At 47.3% G+C, this 16,855-nt stretch overlaps 1 protein-coding gene across 4 annotated transcripts in view; it reads right to left on the bottom strand.

Moving 5' to 3' along the window:
• CYYR1 (cysteine and tyrosine rich 1) overlaps positions 1–16,855 on the bottom strand; it is a 112,066-nt gene that overhangs the window by 33,957 nt on the left and 61,254 nt on the right. The gene's annotated exons all lie outside the window — the stretch shown is intronic.

The raw sequence follows: 16,855 nt of genomic DNA on the forward strand, positions 1-16,855 counted from the left end.
GAGGTGAGTACTCCCCAGTCTGGAGGATGGCTAATTCCCACCCCCCCCCCGACTCATAGAAACTCCTCCTCCCCCCGCACAGTTTGAAAAAAAGTCTTGTATACCCTGTGGGTTATACTCGTGCGTGGAGTATACAAGATTTTTTTTATTCAAACTACAAAAACCGCGGGGTATATTCCGATGCGCGGTATACTCGGGTGCAGGCTATATTCGCTAAAAGATGTTACTAATGTGAGTAAAGTTACACATCAGCTGGTGTACTTGCAGGATTGTGATCTTACACTGGAGTATATAACACTTATTTTTCAGATTCCATTTCCTACCCTGGTAAATGATGTACAGTACATTAAGCCTTCAACAATACGTTAAATATCATTTTGAGGGTAAAACCTCTGACCCCTTGCAATGAACTGATGTCATACTAGTCTCTATGGTCTAGCATCATCAAAGGAGACAGGCCTATATTTGTTCAGATTGGTCATCATCATCTAGGGCTGTGAAGCTTGTTACAAGAATGTGGCTATTACAGAATGTTACTGTTTTCAAAACAGCAATTTGCAATGTGATAAATAAACAGAAACTGAAGTAAAATAAAAAATCGAGTTCCTTTTGTGCATCTAACATCTGAAGTATTCATGAAGCACCATTTTGTCACATTAATATAATACATATTCCGATGTACAGTAGATACAGTACAGGCAGTCCCCGGATTACATACAAGATAGGGACTGTAGGTTTATTCTTAAGTTGAATCTGTATGTAAGTCGGAACTGGCGTCCAGATTCAGCCGCTGCTGAAACTGACCGGCAGCTGACTACAGGAAGCCCGAGGCAGAGTTGCTCTGCCCCAGGCTTCCTGGAATCAGCCGCTGATCAGTTTCAACAGCGGCTGAATCTGGACGCCAGTTCCGACTTACATACAGATTCAACTTAAAAACCCCAGGCGTCCCCAAGTCAGCTGCTGCTGAAACTGATCAGCAGCTGATTCCAGGAAGCCCGGGGCAGAGCAACTATGCCTCGGGCTTCCTGTAGTCAGCCACTGGTCAGTTTCAGCAGCGGCTGACTTGGGGACACCTGGGGCAGAGCAGCTGGGGTGCTGCTGGGTTGCTCCAGTAGTGCCGCTCCTCGGCGCCACTGGACCAACCCAGCAGCACCCCAGCTGCTCTGCCCCAGGCGTCCTGATTCAGCCGCTGCTGAAACTGACCAGCAGCGGCTGAATCAGGACGCCTGGGGCAGAGCATCTGGGGTGCTGCCGGGTTGGTCCAGTAGCGCTGAGAACGGCACTGTGGGACCAACCGGCAGCGCCCCAGCTGCTCTACTACAGGCGTCCCGAGAAAAGCCTGGTCTGCTGGGGAGGGGCGCACTAGCTGCGCCCCCCTCCCTGTCAGCAGACCAGGGAGACGTGGAGGAAAGCCGTGGAGGACCGGGCGGGGGGACCACCCAGATGCGCCGCGGTCCACCCGCCCAGGTCCTCCGCGGCTTTGCTCCGCGTCTCCCTGGTCTGTTGGGGGCGGGGTCCAGTAGACCAGGGAGACGCGGAGCAAAGCCGCGAAGGACCCAGGCGGGTGGCCAGGGCGAGAAAAGCCCCATTCGTAAGTGCAGATCCGACGTAAGTCAGATCGACGTAACCCGGGGACTGCCTGTACTGTGGCTGACAGAAGTAGTCTGAACAACCTAAAGAGTCATTTAAGTTCCACTGCACTTCTGCTTTCTTTTACCAGATACTTATCTTGAAAGGCCCCGGTGTTCAATATATCTCACAATGTTTTCACAAACCCATTCATTTCTTTAATGGCTTTGGGGATTATGAACATACCTTCTCCCCAAGGTAATATTCCTGGAAACATCTGTTTAGAAACTCAGTTCTGTGGAAGGGCCATTACCAGATTATGGGGAGTCTGGAGTCTGTTGTAAACATTAACTCTTGAGAAGGGAAAAAGGGACAATTTAAATCCTTTTAATTCAATACAGGAATTAGGTAAAGTTTTTTTCCCTCCCACCCAAAAAAGATGTAATGGGCTCCAGGAAATTTCAGGGGAAAAAAGTATTTCACTAGTAATGAGAGAGTTCACTGATGTGTTCACAAAATTAAAGCTATTGGGTTCTGTTGTTTCTATCTAATTTTCGAAGGGAACAGCCTTGTTTTAATTCTGTGTATTCCTCATTTACTAATTCCGGAAGAAACCATTTCCCTAACCCTATTTGGTTCCTTATGGAATTAAACTCAATGAAAACAAAATTCAAATTAGGCTCAGTCAGTGCCAGTTAACACAAAACATGACCAGTTGGTTCTGATTTGAACTCAAAGAATTTTAATGTGTTTCCAATGAGGAAGTCATAATTAAGCACTCTCCTCCTATTGACCCAACATTTGTGCCTGAATTTATAGGAAACACCCAACAAATGGGCATTTGTATCATGTCTGGCTGCATATTAGAAAGCCTAACATGACACACACACTGTTCACTATTCGGTTCTAGTCCTTCTGTGGGTGAAAGGGTCATTTTAGAAGTGAGAAAAACAGAAATTGCTTTCTTAGATTTCTAAAGCAAATTCTACCCAGCTCTATTTATCAGCATTGTGTCTTTACAAGAATGCTTGCAGTAAAGAGAAAGGCTTCTTCCTTTTTCTTTCCAAATGACAGTATTTCAAAATAATCCTGTAGGATTCAAAGGGCCAAATCCTTAGCTGACCTAAATCAATGAAGTAGCACACAAATCAATGGGATTATGGTAATTTTCACTAGAATCTACCCAGATGGATTTCTACCATTTTTCCTCATGAGCTAATGTAAGTTTATTCTGTCTTAACAGATCTACAATCTGATTCTTTTATCATTCCCACTGGTGTAAATGTGGACTAAGTGACAGAAAATAAAGTTCATAGGATAACAATTTAAAAAAGTGACTACATGACATAGGAGCCTAAATCCCATTTCCAAAATTGTCTTATGCACTCAAAAACCCATTAACTTTCAAAAAGACTTAGGACTTGTCTGAATAGCCTGCAGTTTCAAGCAGGACTACACTGACACAAACAAGGTGCTTTCTAGTTTCCACTAGCAAGGTTTACACAATGCAATATACTGCTATATGCTGCAGTTTACACCCATAGGCTATGTCTACACTTGCGGCTTCTTGCGCAAGTACGGCCGTTCTTGAGCAAGAATCTGCAGAGCGTCCACACTGCCCGCCCGCTCTTGCACAAGTAAATTTACAGTACGGCGTAGTAAGAGGGGCCTCCTTGCGCAAGAGCTACGCTCTTTTTTAACAGGAGTAAGCCCTCTTGCACAGGAGCTTTTGCGCAAGAGGGCAGTGTGGACGCTCAGCAGGGATTTCTTGCGTTAAGAAAGCCCTATGCCTAAAATGGCCATCAGACCTTTCTTGCGCAAGAAGCGTCCACACTGCCATGGGAGCTCTTGCGCAAAAGCACAGCTCGCACATGGCAGTGTGGACATTTTCTTGCGCAAGAGTTCTTGCACAAGAACACTTGCGCAAGATGTTCTTGCGAAAGAAGCCACGAGTGTAGACATAGCCATGTAGTCTGCACTGCAGGAGCATGTAGACAAACCCTTAGTTTCATAATTAATTTAATACCCTTTGAAAGTTTTACCCAAGGTTTACAAAGATAAGAAGCAACCAGTATCTGTATGTCCACTGCAAACAACAAAAAGCCAAACCAGACCCTCCCCTGAAAACGTTCTAGAGCAACAGTGTAAAACCAAACAAACACACGAAACAAACAAACCCACTCATTGCAAAGGGTATTGTTATGGAGAGCTAGCAGAAGGCTACAATATTGCAGGCGCTAGTCCAGTAAAGCATTTCAGTTTAAGTCATCTCCATAGCAGCAGTAGGGTTAATCAAGTTAGAAAACTATTTTCATAAACAAATTTGAAATTTCAAAGTGGTTTCAGTAGTGAATTGCTTGAAATACACCCATTTTAGTATTTTTAAAATATTTTTGTTCCAACATTTTTATCTTTTAATAATATAAAAAAAATGTAAGTTCTCAAAGAAAAATCAAATTTCAGTATGGATCATTTTCATGTGTTTTTAAAGAAAAAAAACCACTTTTTAACAACAAGGCTTTAATTTGAAAATGTATAGCCTGATGTAACAAGTGCTTAAAATTATGCATTGGCTACATGGTTAGTTGTATGGGGGTCTTAAAAGAGAGTTCCTGAGGCATCAGGATTTCTACGTACTCCTCTTTCTTCTTCCCCTTTCTTCCACAGAATGTAGCGGTATGAAGAAAAGATACTTTTCAGAAGTAAAGTTCCCTCTTCTCTTTCTTACAGTTTCAACTCTTTCAGTTCAAGTCCAATTACTGGATGTTGAGTATATCTCTTTGCATCAGATACAATGGATGAAGAAGAATGAGTCTCTACTATTCGACTGCCCTTTTATGTGTGTGGAGTTTTTTGTTGTTGCTATTAGCACAAATAATGGCTTTCTGAATTAGATATATTGGAAGTTCTGTGCCTCCAACAGAATTCTGCTGGAGGAGAGCAGTGCTTCCAAATGCAAAGCCATTCCTTATAGATATATCTGATCCAGTACAGACCTTGAAAGAAAAAATGGTTACTTTACCTTGTGACTGTTGTTCTTCGAGATGTGTTGCTCATGTCCATTCCCTGTAGGTGTGCGCACATCACATGCGCGCGTCATCCGAAGTTTTTCCCTTAGCAGTACCCATTGGGCCAGCAGGGGAGTCTCCTGGGGTGGTGCCGCTATATCATCTAATATATACCTCTTCTGGCCCTCCACTCCCTTGGTTCCTTCCTACCAGACTACTCCGAAGAAGGGGAGGCGGGCGGGATTTGGAATGGACATGAGCAACACATCTCAAAGAACAACAGTTACAAACGTAAGTAACCGTTTTTTCTTCTTCGTGATTGCTCATGTTCGTTCCATGTAGGTGACTCCAAAGCAGAAACTCCAGGAGGCAAGGTCAGAGTTCCAACCTTCCACTGAGTGGAGGGCAGAACTTCCAAGAGCCGCCTCCATCCTCGCGTTCTGAGTCAGATCATAATGGTTGGCAAAAGTATGGATCAAAGACCATGTGGCAGCCCTACAGATGTCCAAAAGAGTGACCTGAACCAGAAAGGGCATAGAGGAGGCCTGTGCCCTCGTAGAGTGAGTCATGAGAGGAGGGGCTGGGACTCCAGACAGATTATAGCACTCACTGATGCAGGAGGTCATCCATGAAGAAATTCTCTGGGTGGAGACCAGCTGGCCCTTGAACCTCTTTGCAATTGCCACAAACAACTGTGGGGACTTACAAAAAAGCTTTGTCCTCTCCAAATAAAAAGCCGATGTTCTCCTAACATCCAGAGCAGGGCTACTCAATTTTGGAAGCCCTGGAGGCCACAATGATACTCACAGCACATGCCGAGGGCCACAACTTAAGTGTGGTTGCATATACATGTAAATATATATACAAATTCCATCTCCCAAACAGGGTTGAAAACCCCGTGTTCATCCAACAAGCCATTTCTTTGTTGCCATTTTTAATGTTTCTTATTAAAAAGAAACTTGCATGCCAGTGTTTTAGGCGTTTAGCTTGAAGCTTCAAGTTGTGTGCTTCTTGAAGTGATCTTACTCAGAAAAAGTTTCCAAGCCAAAGCACTCCAACCTGTGGTGGGCGGAGAGCTGGACAAGTCAGGCAGGACACGAGGCAAAAAAAGAACAGGTGCCCGAGAGCCCCGTCCTGGATTCCCAGCAGGGCTGATGTCCCCATGCAGGTGTCTGTCACTCCGTGCAAGATGGAGGCAGGGCTGCCCGGAAGCAGCACCAGATCCAAACATGGCCAGTGTGAGCCAATCAGCACCTCTCAGGCTCTGCCCACAAGGCTAAGCAGCCAGCACTTCCCACACTCAGTTCCAGCCATCCTGTCTGCTTGTGTCTTTCAATGCTCACCCCACTTGGGAGACACCTCGCCTTTGTGGAGCATGTTCCCAGTGGAGGCCATGTTCAAAGGATCCCACCTGTGGGCAGCATGTTGAGACCTGTGTAAACCCATTTGTACTGTGGGACGCAAAAGTACAGTCCTGATCTAGAGTGCGTAAAGCCTGTTCTTTAACAGAAGCGTGGAGCTTGGGGTAAAAAAAATGGGAGGAAAATGTCCTGTGAGACATTTGGCAGGAAGGTGGGATGGGGGCGTAGCCTGACCTCATTGTTGAAAAAGACTGTGTAAGGGGGGTCTGAGGTAAGGGCTCATAACTCTGACACCTGTGTGGCCTAGGTGTTGCCATAGGCTCAAAGCGGGGACCTGTGAGCCTAGTCAGAACCAAGTTAAGGGCCCACCGAGGGACAGGTAGATGGGCACGTGGGTAAAGCCTGCCCAGCCCTTTCGGAAACAGATGGACCATGGGGTTTGAGAAGAGCATCATGCCCCGGGGGCCTGGGTGAAAAGCAGAAATAGCCGCCAGGTGAACCCTGATTGATGAAGAGGACAGTCCCTGGACCCTGAGTGTGAGGAGATAGTTCAGAACCAGTAGGACCTGGACATCCATGGGAGAGATTTCCCTCTGGGAAACCCAGACAGAGAAGCACTTCCTCCATTTAGCCAGATAGGTAGCCCTAGGGGAAGGATTCCTGCTTCCCAGCAGGACTTGCTGCACCTCCTCTGAGCAGCTTCACAGCTTTCTGCCATGGAGCTTCCAGGCCATTAGGCGTAGGGACCGCAGGTGCGAATGGCAAAGCTTGCCAAAGTCCTGCTGTGGTGCTGTTCTAGACCTACGGCCATAGTATGGGCGCAGTGTCGGCTGCATCCAGGGCCACTTGCAAGGCAGCGTGGGAAATAACCCTGCCCTCCCCGGAGAGGGACTTGAACTCAGGCTGGGAGTCCTGAGGGAGAAGTTCGGCAAACTTGTCCATCGCAGTCCAAGTGTTATAGGCATAGCAACTAAGCATAAGAACATAAGAACGGCCAAACTGGGTCAGACCAAAGGTCCATCCAGCCCAGTATCCTGTCTGCCAACAGTGGCCAATACTAGATGCCCCAGAGGGAGGGAACACAACAGGTAATCATCACGTGATCCCTCTCCTGTCATCCATTTCCATCAAACAGAGGCTTGGGACACCATTCCCACCAATCCTGGATAATAGCCTTTGATGGACCTAACCTCCATGAATCTATCTAGCTCTTTTTTGAACTCTATTAAAGTCCTAGCCTTTACCACATCCTCTGGCAAGGAGTTCCAGAGGCTGACTGTGCACAGAGGCCATGTCCAGACTCAGGGGTTTTTTCGGGAAAAGTAGCCTTTTCCCGAAAAAACTTCCCCTGCGTCCAGACTCAAGCTGCGTTCTTTCGAAATTATTTCGAAAGAACGCAGCTTTTCTTTTGATGGCGGTAAACCTCAATTTACGAGGAAGAATGCCTTCTTTCGAAAGTTCCTCTTTCGAAAGAAGGCGTTCTTCAATGTAAAGAGGCCGTCTTCGAAAGAGAGCATCCAGACTCGCTGGGTGCTCTCTTTCGAAAAAGCGGATTTCTCTTTCGAAAGATCCGCCTGCAGTCTAGATGCGATCTTTTGAAAGAGGCTCTTTCGAAAGAAGCCTGCAGTCTAGACATAGCCTAAGTGAAGAAAAACTTCCTTTTGTTTGTTTTATACCGGCTGCCTATTAATTTCATTTGGTGACCCCTAGTTCTTATATTGTTGGAACAAGTACATAACTTTTCCTTATTCACCTTTTCCACACCACTCATAATTTTATAACCATGATTTTATAACTAGAACCTGCTGGTTCAGAATGCAGAGTTGCAGGCCTCCCAAGGCGTAGGCCTTCCTACCCAGAAAGTTCATCTTTTTGGCATCCCCGTTCTTAGGGGTTGGTCCCGGCTGCCCCTGCCTCTCGTGCTGATTTACTGCCTGGACAACCAGGGGCTCTGGGGGTGGATGGCAGAACAAGTGTCCATTCCCTTCTTGAGGCACAAAGTAACATCTCTCCACCTTCTTATCAGTTGGTGCAATGGAGGCCAGGGTCTGCCAGAGGGTCTTCAGGATCTTAACCACTCTTTTATTAAGGGGCAAGGCCACTCTGGTAGGGATGCTGGCTTGCAAGATGTCTACTGAGTCCTCTGACACCCTCTCCAAATGTAGCTCCAGCTCCAGACTCAGAGCCGGTGGAGGAGGTCCTGGTGCACCCTTGAGTCTATGGATGGCATTGGTAGGAGGACCTCGTCTGGGTCACAGGCCTGGGGAGCCACCTGGAAGGCTGCGGAGGAGGCCACTATCAAGGCCTGTGTTGTGGGTGGGGCACTGACCTACAAAGCCCTGCGTGAGGCCTGGCCTGGAGGGAAGGGCTATCCCAACGTAAGGAAGTGGACAGAGGGGTGGCTGAGGGAGGAGCCATGGGCCCCGAGCAGACCGACACCAGCCTACAGGGTCCCACACCCTCTGACTGTTGAGGCCCAGGGAGTCCAAAAGGCCCATTGGACAGGTGCTTGCCACTGTGATGGCCATGACTGCTGTGCCGACTGGACAGTGTGGTCTGGGGTGGCCAGGGCTGCTGCTGAAGCTATGCAGAAGGACTCTGGTGCTGGGAGCAGTGCTGGGAGTAGGATTCATGCTGAAACCTGGACCTGGAAGCCTGTGATGAGAAGACCATCAAAATCTTCCGGTGGGACTCACGCTCCTGCTTGGTGTGTGGCTTGAACCCTCTGCAATTCTTGCAAGACTCAGAAAGATGCGCCTCCATGAGGCACTTTAGGCAAGCTTTGTGGGGGTCCCCACAGGGCATAGGCTTCACGTACTTGAGACAGAGCTTGAAGCCTTGGCGCCCAGGCATGTCCTGCCACAGGCACTGGGATTGCAAAGTGAGTCCCTTTGCCTGAGTGAGCTACTTGCCCTAAGAACTATTTACAGACGGTAACATGAACAATTTACAGAAACACTAACTAATCTGCAAGAACAAACTAGATGAGAACTGCTAAGAGTGCTTGCAGAGCATGTTCCAATGACCGTCATGAGAAGGAACTAAGGGGGTGGAGAGCCAGCAGCGGTATATATTAGCCGATATAGTGCACCCCTCCAAGCGGCTCCCTGCTGGCCCAACTGCTAAGGGAAAAACTTCCGTCGACACGAGCACGCAGCACACACTCATCTACATGGAATGGAAATGAGCAATCACTCAAAGAAGAATTCATTTTACTCAAAATGATCAGCTCACCTCTTCTGGTCACAAGCCAATATGCTATTAAGTCAGAAGAAAGGACAGAATTTGTGATCTTTGCTAAAGGAGCACTCCATTCATTAAGAGATCATATTGAAACAAGTAGAGATAAACATCAATAATTTAAATTGGGGAGGGAGCTACTTTACCCATCTGTATCAATTGGAGCTAGCAAAGCATCTTTAGATATGTCTAGACTGCACTCTAAAATTGAAATAAGATATGCAATTTGCGCTACATAAATGGCGTATCTTATTTCAATTTTGTTTCAAAATAGGCTATTTCGAAATTTGGCGCATCTACACGGCTCCAAATTTTGAAATAAAGCGCTGTTTTGAGACATCCCTTATTCCTCGTGGAATGAGGTTTACAGGGATGCTGAAATAGCACGTCCGTTATTTTGAAAATTATTTTAAAATAGCAGACCCATTCCTTGGACGTGGGGTAGCCATTTCAGGATACCTTCAGTATCTCGAAATAGCCTTACAGTCCAGACATACCCTTAGAAAGCTTGAAATTACAATGGTAAAGGATCATTCCAAGAAAAATAAAGATTTCTAAGACTAACAATTTCAGAGAATAATTTTTGGAGGGATTAAATATATCCTCTTCTCAAACTAATGCACTCCTAAAAGAAAACAAGCTTTACAAGTTCCCACACACTGTTTCCCAAACTCCTGCACAAAGGGCAAAATCCTATCCTATCCCCACGCCCTCTGTCCCCCTCCTGAAGAAAGAGTTGAGAGTGACTGTACAGCAGGTGGGGAGATATAGAGGGATAGTGTGTGTACTCCCAGTTACACAATGGAGCTATGCTTTGGGAGCTCGTCTTGTGCATATTTGTGGCAGGGGAGGGACCACCTAAGCCTGCAACCACTGGTGATAACAGTATCCCTGCACCTGCAGTGGTTGCTACAGGGTAACTTAAGTGCTGCTTAGAAAGCCTAGGTAGGGTTACCAGGTGTCCAGTTTTGAACAGACCAGTATTTGAGCTTTCTGTTTCGGAAACAAATTGAGAAAATATAAATGAGAAGATACACACGTCCGGTGTTTTCTAAATAAGATGTAATGTAGATTGTGATGTAATGTTGAAACCATCTGGGAACCCTAGGCCTAGGTGGGGAGAATTCTAACCCTCTCAAGCCCTGCTGATTTCTCCAATTTACAATCTGAGTAAGTTTAGCAGAAGAAACCAAAGGAAACAGAGATACTCTAGGGTATGTCTACACTACAGTGCTAATTCGAACTAAGCTAATTCGAACTAACGGATCCAGACTAAAAAACTAGTTCGAATTAGCATTTTGCTAATTCGAACTAGCATGTCCACATTGAGTGGACCCTGAACCGGGGTTAAGGATGGCCGGAAGCAGTGCCAGCAGGGCATCAGAGGAGGACTTAGAGCGTGGAGCTGCTGTCTCAGGCTAGGCGAGGACTGTGCTTAAAGGGACCCGACCCCCACCCCGGACAGACAGTTCTCAGGGGTGCCCCGCTTGCAAAGCAGTCCTGGCTTGGAGTTCCCTGAGTGCCCACACTGGGCACATCACAGCACTCAGCCATCAGACCGGCTGCACTTGCCGCAGGCTGCCATCTGGGGAGAGGGGACAATTGGGGGGCTGCAGGAGAGCTTCCACCCCCAGAAGCCCGCAGAGCCAGCCCAGTCCTCCCCATCGGGAGCTCGTACCCCATTCCTCTCTCACCTCCTTCCACTTACCCCTCCCTAGCCCCCCTTCCTGATGTACAAAATAAAGAAAACATGTGGTCAAAAATAGAATCTCTCTTTATTGAACAAAACTTGGGGAGACTGGGAAAAGGAGGTGGGAGAGGGGAAGAGAGAGGCTGGGAGAGGGGAGGGCAACTAAAATGATCAGAGGTTTGGAAGAGGTCCCATATGAAGAGAGGCTAAAGAGACTGGGACTTTTCAGTTTAGAAAAGAGGAGACTGAGGGGGGATAGGATAGAGGTCCATAAAAGCATGAGTGGGGTGGAGAGGGTGCATAAAGAAAGTTCTTCATTAGTTCCCATAAAGAAGGACTAGAGGACACCAAAGGAAAGGAATGGGTAGCTGGCTTCAAACTAGTAACAGAAAGTTGTTCTTCACAAAGCAAAGAGTCAACTTGTGGAACTCCTTGCTGCAGGAGGCTGTGAAGGCTAGAACTAGAACAGAGTTTAAAGAGAAGTGAGATCAAGTCATGGAGGTTGGGTCCATGGAGTGGTATTAGCCAGGGGGTAGGAGTGGTGTCCCTGCCCAAAGTTTGTGGAAGGCTGGAGAAGGATGGCACGAGACAAACGGCTTGGTCACTGTCTTCGGTCCATCCCCTCCAGGGTTCCTAGGGTTGGCCGCTGTCGGCAGACAGGCTACTGGGCTAGATGGACCTTTGGTCTGACCCAGGATGGCCATTGTAAGCTCAGGGCTCACGGTCAGGGGTCTCAGTGGACCACCTTGATTTTCATGCACACCTGCTCCTGGGTGGCCAGGCTGGCAGCTCTCCTGCCCTAGACGGCCACTTTCCTGTGCCTCGTGCGGAGGTCGTGGACGAGGTCCACGATGTCCGCACTAGACCAGGCGGGTGCCCGCCTCTTGCGGTCCCTGGCAAGCTCCCGGGAGCCGCCAGCCTGGTCCCGGGAAGAGGGGGAGGGCTGGGGGGCATCGGGTGGCTGGCTTGAGCCGTGCCAGGTGCAGGGTCTGCTAGCTGGGTGCTGGCAGGCTTGCACCTGGCACGGGCACCGTAGCCAGCCCGTGCCCCTTTAAGGGGTCCTGGGCCAGGAGGGGGGCAATAGAGTTTCCCTGGTGTTGGCCAGAGTGGCCACCAGGGAAAGCTGGGGAGGGCTAGCCTCCCACTAGTTCGAATTAAGGGGCTACACACCCCCTTAATTCGAACTAGTAAGTTCGAACTAGGCTTAGTCCTCGTGCAATGAGGTTTACCTAGTTCGAACTAAGCGCTCCGCTAGTTCGAATTAAGTTCAAACTAACGGAGCGCTAGTGTAGCGCCTATCAAAGTTAATTCGAACTAACGTCCGTTAGTTCGAATTAACTTTGTAGTGTAGACATACCCCTAGAGACTAGCTCAGTGAATGGAGACTAGAACTACATAGTGGGGAGAAGAATTCACCTTCAGTTCCCATTCTTCTCTCTCCATTATCTGTCAGCAGATTCAGTAAGATTGCACTGCATCTGCTTACATTTGAGACACAATTAAAAGGGCTACTTAAATTTGAAAATGTGGTTTCTAATCCTTACTGTTGCAAAGAGTTTAAAATCTTCTGAAATTGATCACTCTGGCCCTAACACCAGAAAGCACAGTTTACAAGCTTGGTTTAGACACAATAATTAAGCTTCATATCAACATTATATAGTACACATAGTCCACCCCCATTTTACAGATGGGAAAAGGAGGCACAGAGAGGTTACATTTTCGGCAGAGGTTGGAAAAAAGCCAGGATTTCTGGCTACCAGTTCTAAGCTGCAGCTGCTCCACATACTCCCTTTGGCATCAGTTTCTCTAAGTGCCAAATTAAGCTTTAAATATTTGATTGCATTTGATAGAAAGAAGCTAACATTAGTGATATAAACTACCCAGAAGAGGTGGGCACAAAACAGGTTTCTATGGAAGGGCACACTTTGGTGATGACTGCAGAAATTAACATTGTGCTACCCTCTGCTCTGCTAGTGGGCAGGATTCAATTGGGGAGGGGAAGAGGCTGAAGCCAGTGGCAGCCTCCACGTAGAAGTGGCACTCTAATGCTATGGCATCATTGAGAACCTGCTGCGGAAGTCAGCACGGCGAAGACAGGCAGCAATACAACCCCTCACTGTCCAGCCTTCCTATTTGGGATTGCAGTCACCTCACTATTCTAGTATTAGTTCCCCTCATGAAGAGGGCCAGCCATGCTGAAATGCAGAGTGATTTTGTAGTGCAGACAAATATCTACTAAGAATTAGCTTAAACTAGCCTGAGACCTAGGCAATATATGAACCTAAATCGCAGAGGTGTTAGGTCAGTGTACTTTGTACTAATACACTATACAAGGTCAGTAAAAATGGGGAACAGACCTAGGTTAGGCTGTGGCCAGTTTAATTCTGGCCCACGAGTATCTAAATCAAAGTAGGTTTCTAATTTTTGCAAGTTTATCTGACCCACAATATGGGCTGGTTCTTTACTCATTTCAACCTGGCATGCAAAATGCTATTGTTAAGCAATGCATCCTCCTTAGCTTAACTCAGAAAAATCAATGACAGTTCTGTGTGTTTCCCATAACTGGGGAGGGAAGATTCTTTATGCCCCTTCCTCCATGGGCATTAGGATGAAAACAAAAAGAGACTGCCTCCAGCCTGGCTGAGTGCCATGAGGGAAGGCAGAGTACTTTTTTTACCTGGAAGAGGAGTGGGAAAAGATAAACTGGGTATACTGCCTCACACTTACTAGTTAATAAGAAATGTGAAGAAAAAGGAGACAGTAATGTAGAAGAGGAAAGAAAAAAAATCTGGTAGAGGCTCTCCCTCTTTCTACAGCTGCTGGGATAATTCTGCAATTCTGAGCTATGCATGTCATGAAAGTGTTATGGACTTGATCCTCCACTGTCGTGCTCCTTGTGTGATAATTTACATCTGTGCAGAGCAGTGTAAAACACTAGAAAATTGGAAGGTGGGATTTTGAATTCACTTTGCATAATTATAAACATCTGCACAAGGCAGAGGAAAATCAGGCTTGTATGTGCCTGTATGAGATCCAAATGCGAAAATGTAAAGAATCATAGCCCCGGCCCACCTACCCAGCTCCACTGCCCTTGGCCTGCTTGTGGGGCTCTGCTCCTGGCCCCTCACAGGGCGACAGCCGCTCTTGGCCACCTGGTCCTGCAGGTCAGGCTCTGACACTGCCATAACGTTTAACCAGTTAACGGATTAGAGGGGCAACGGCTGTGCGGGGGCTGCTGCCCCAGTTCAACTGAGCTTGAGCACCCCTCTCCCCCCAGCCCGCTCACTGCAGACAGGTTCTGCTCTGGCCAGTCTGGAGTGCCCTGTCTGCAGGGTGCACACACTGGACCCTCTTCGACAGGGGCGGCTCTGACTAGGTTGGAGCACCCTTCTGCCTGTGGCAGGCCCTGCCAGGCTAGAGCAGCCCCTTGCCTGTGATGGGCAGAGAGCTGCTCCAACCCCTACCCATTAACCCAGACTTTGGCAAAATACCCTCCGCGGGCCAGATCCGGCCTGCCAAGCTGCCAGATCCAGCCTGCGGACACAGATAGACTCCCTATCTGCCCCCCGCACGTTGCTGGGAAAAGTGGCCATTGCGGGGCTCTGTTTGAACATCTGTGAGCCTCAGGGGGGATGCCCTCACCCCCCAGCACAATCCCAGGTGGTCAATGGACAGCTTGAGAAGCATCCTTCCCTCAGGCTTGTAGCTGTTCAGAAACCACATTGCCCCTGCAGGCAGTGCAGGGACACGGTAGGCAGGAAGTCTGCTTGAGAAAGCTGCTGGCTCCAAGTCAATCAGGTAAGTCTCCCACCCACAGCCTGCCTCTGGCACCCCAACCCTTTGCTCCCTACCCCACATAACCCAATCCTCTGCTCTCTTCTACCCTTATATCCCCTGCAGGATCCTGCACCCCAATCCTCTGCCCCATGTCACAACCCAAACCCTCCATCCCCCCTCTTGCACCAGTATCCCCTCCCAAATCCTGCACCTCAATCCCCTGCCCTAGGTCACAACGCAAACACTCTGCCCCCTGCCTCCTGCACACATATCTCCTCCCATATCCTGCACCCCAATTCCCTGCCCTAGGTCACAACCCAAACACTCTACCCCCCGCCTCCTGCACACATATCTCCTCCCAGATTCTGCACCCCAACCCCCTGCCCCAGGTCACAACCCAAACCCATCCATTCCCTTGTGCACCCTAGTTCCCTTCCCCAGGTCACAACTGCCCCCTTCACCCAAACTCCCTTCCAGACCCCACACCCTCTCCTACACCCCAACTCCTTACTGCAAGCTCCCTCCTGCACCCAACCTCCATCCCAGATCCCACACCTCCTCCATTAATATGGAAGAGTGCAGCCTCTGACCACTTTCCAAATTCTTGGAGTAGCCCGCCATCCCCATAAAAAATTATTGCCCTCCCCTGCGTTAACCAGAACTGGTAAGCCTCACCCATTAAGGATAAGGCTTACTGGTTAACCACTCACATCCTTAGCAGACTGCCAGCCCACCAGATCAGCTCCACTCACAGCTGTGCTCAACTTCTGCGACTGTGGTTCTCTGTTTCAGGGGTTCTCTTGTCCAGCAACATCAATGATCCTGCTGGAGGTTGGCAGAAAAGCCAAGGAGGTATGGGAGAAAGTAAGAATGAGCCTTGCAGAGCAAATCGAATCCACCCCACCTCCCCCAAAAGCTATTTCATTTTCTTAATTTCTACATTTTTCTCCACCCTCTTGTCCAAACTGGGGATTTAAGTGACTAGTTGACTAGTCAGGTCAACTAATGACTCAGTTAGTTGCTTTCTCCCCCCCTTGCTGCCTCTATCAGAGAAAGACAGCAAGGGAGGAGGGGCAGGAGCCAGTGCTGGGGGGAGCTGGCTTAAAAACTTGTTTTCCCCAGCACTGAGTCCATTAGGGGATAGAGGCAGGGGCGCAGTAGGGAACTGGTAGCGTTTCTGCCTTAAAAATGTAGAAGAGTGGGGCTCTTGTACATTTCAAAAGCAGAGAGAGCAGGGCCAGCAGGGGATGCTTGAGCGCCTGTGCTCCCCACGTGCTTCCGCCTTTGAATGTAGCTCATGCTTTGATATGGGCTCTTGCTACATTTCAAAGGCAGAGGCGCCCTTATTGACTAATCAAATAGTTGATGCAAATTGCATAGAGTATTGATTAGTTGATTAATCTAAATTTCATATCCTTAGTCCAAATAAAACAGGTTTTTTTTTTTAATTTTAAGCTCTTGATCACAAGATGACAATATTTCTTAACATATGCTTGCTTGCTCTCAGTAGTAGGTCTGCTTTGACACAAACTATTTGCCAATATGGTATAATCATGGCTTTGCATAGCACTTTTCTTCAGTGTTACTGTGAGGTTATAGTCTAATCTTTTTGCAGCTCTTCATATGCTTGGCAGGAGAAAATATTCATTCCCAATATATTCTGAAGTTGGAGAGGGGATTGTTGACATTATATGATCTCCTATCTTATTTGCCATGTAAGTGCTACATTGCTGGGTGAATATTCACAAAGTGATTTTAGATTTGTCATAGGAAACCCACCCAATATGTCTTTATTTACCATACCAAAACACTGACTCAAAATTTGGCATTTGCACAAGACAGAATATTTTTTTTCCTTTTCATAAAGTTTTGTATTAGTGTGCATTCTGCATAAAATCTCAAAAATAGCCTACGAGAGAACACACTTTTAAACACACACAGCTCATAATATAATATCATCTGAGTTGAGAAACATTAATTATAAAGAGAGTATATATGTTAGTCACTCCCAGAAGATTATTCTATTCCATAAAAAGAGGTCTTTTAAAAGAAACTGTAATAGTAATTTGCTTATACAAGGCATAATTCTACATTCACATAGTATTTAATTCAGTATTTTTCATACTTTTAACACAACATGGTGTCCCACTTGAGCTCAGATTTGTCATCTTTATGAGTCTATAGCAGCTGAAACACAGCCTTGAAAATGC

Source organism: Pelodiscus sinensis, chromosome 1 (genome assembly GCF_049634645.1).
Source record: "Pelodiscus sinensis isolate JC-2024 chromosome 1, ASM4963464v1, whole genome shotgun sequence".
In the NCBI taxonomy this organism is placed as follows: Eukaryota; Metazoa; Chordata; order Testudines; family Trionychidae; genus Pelodiscus; species Pelodiscus sinensis.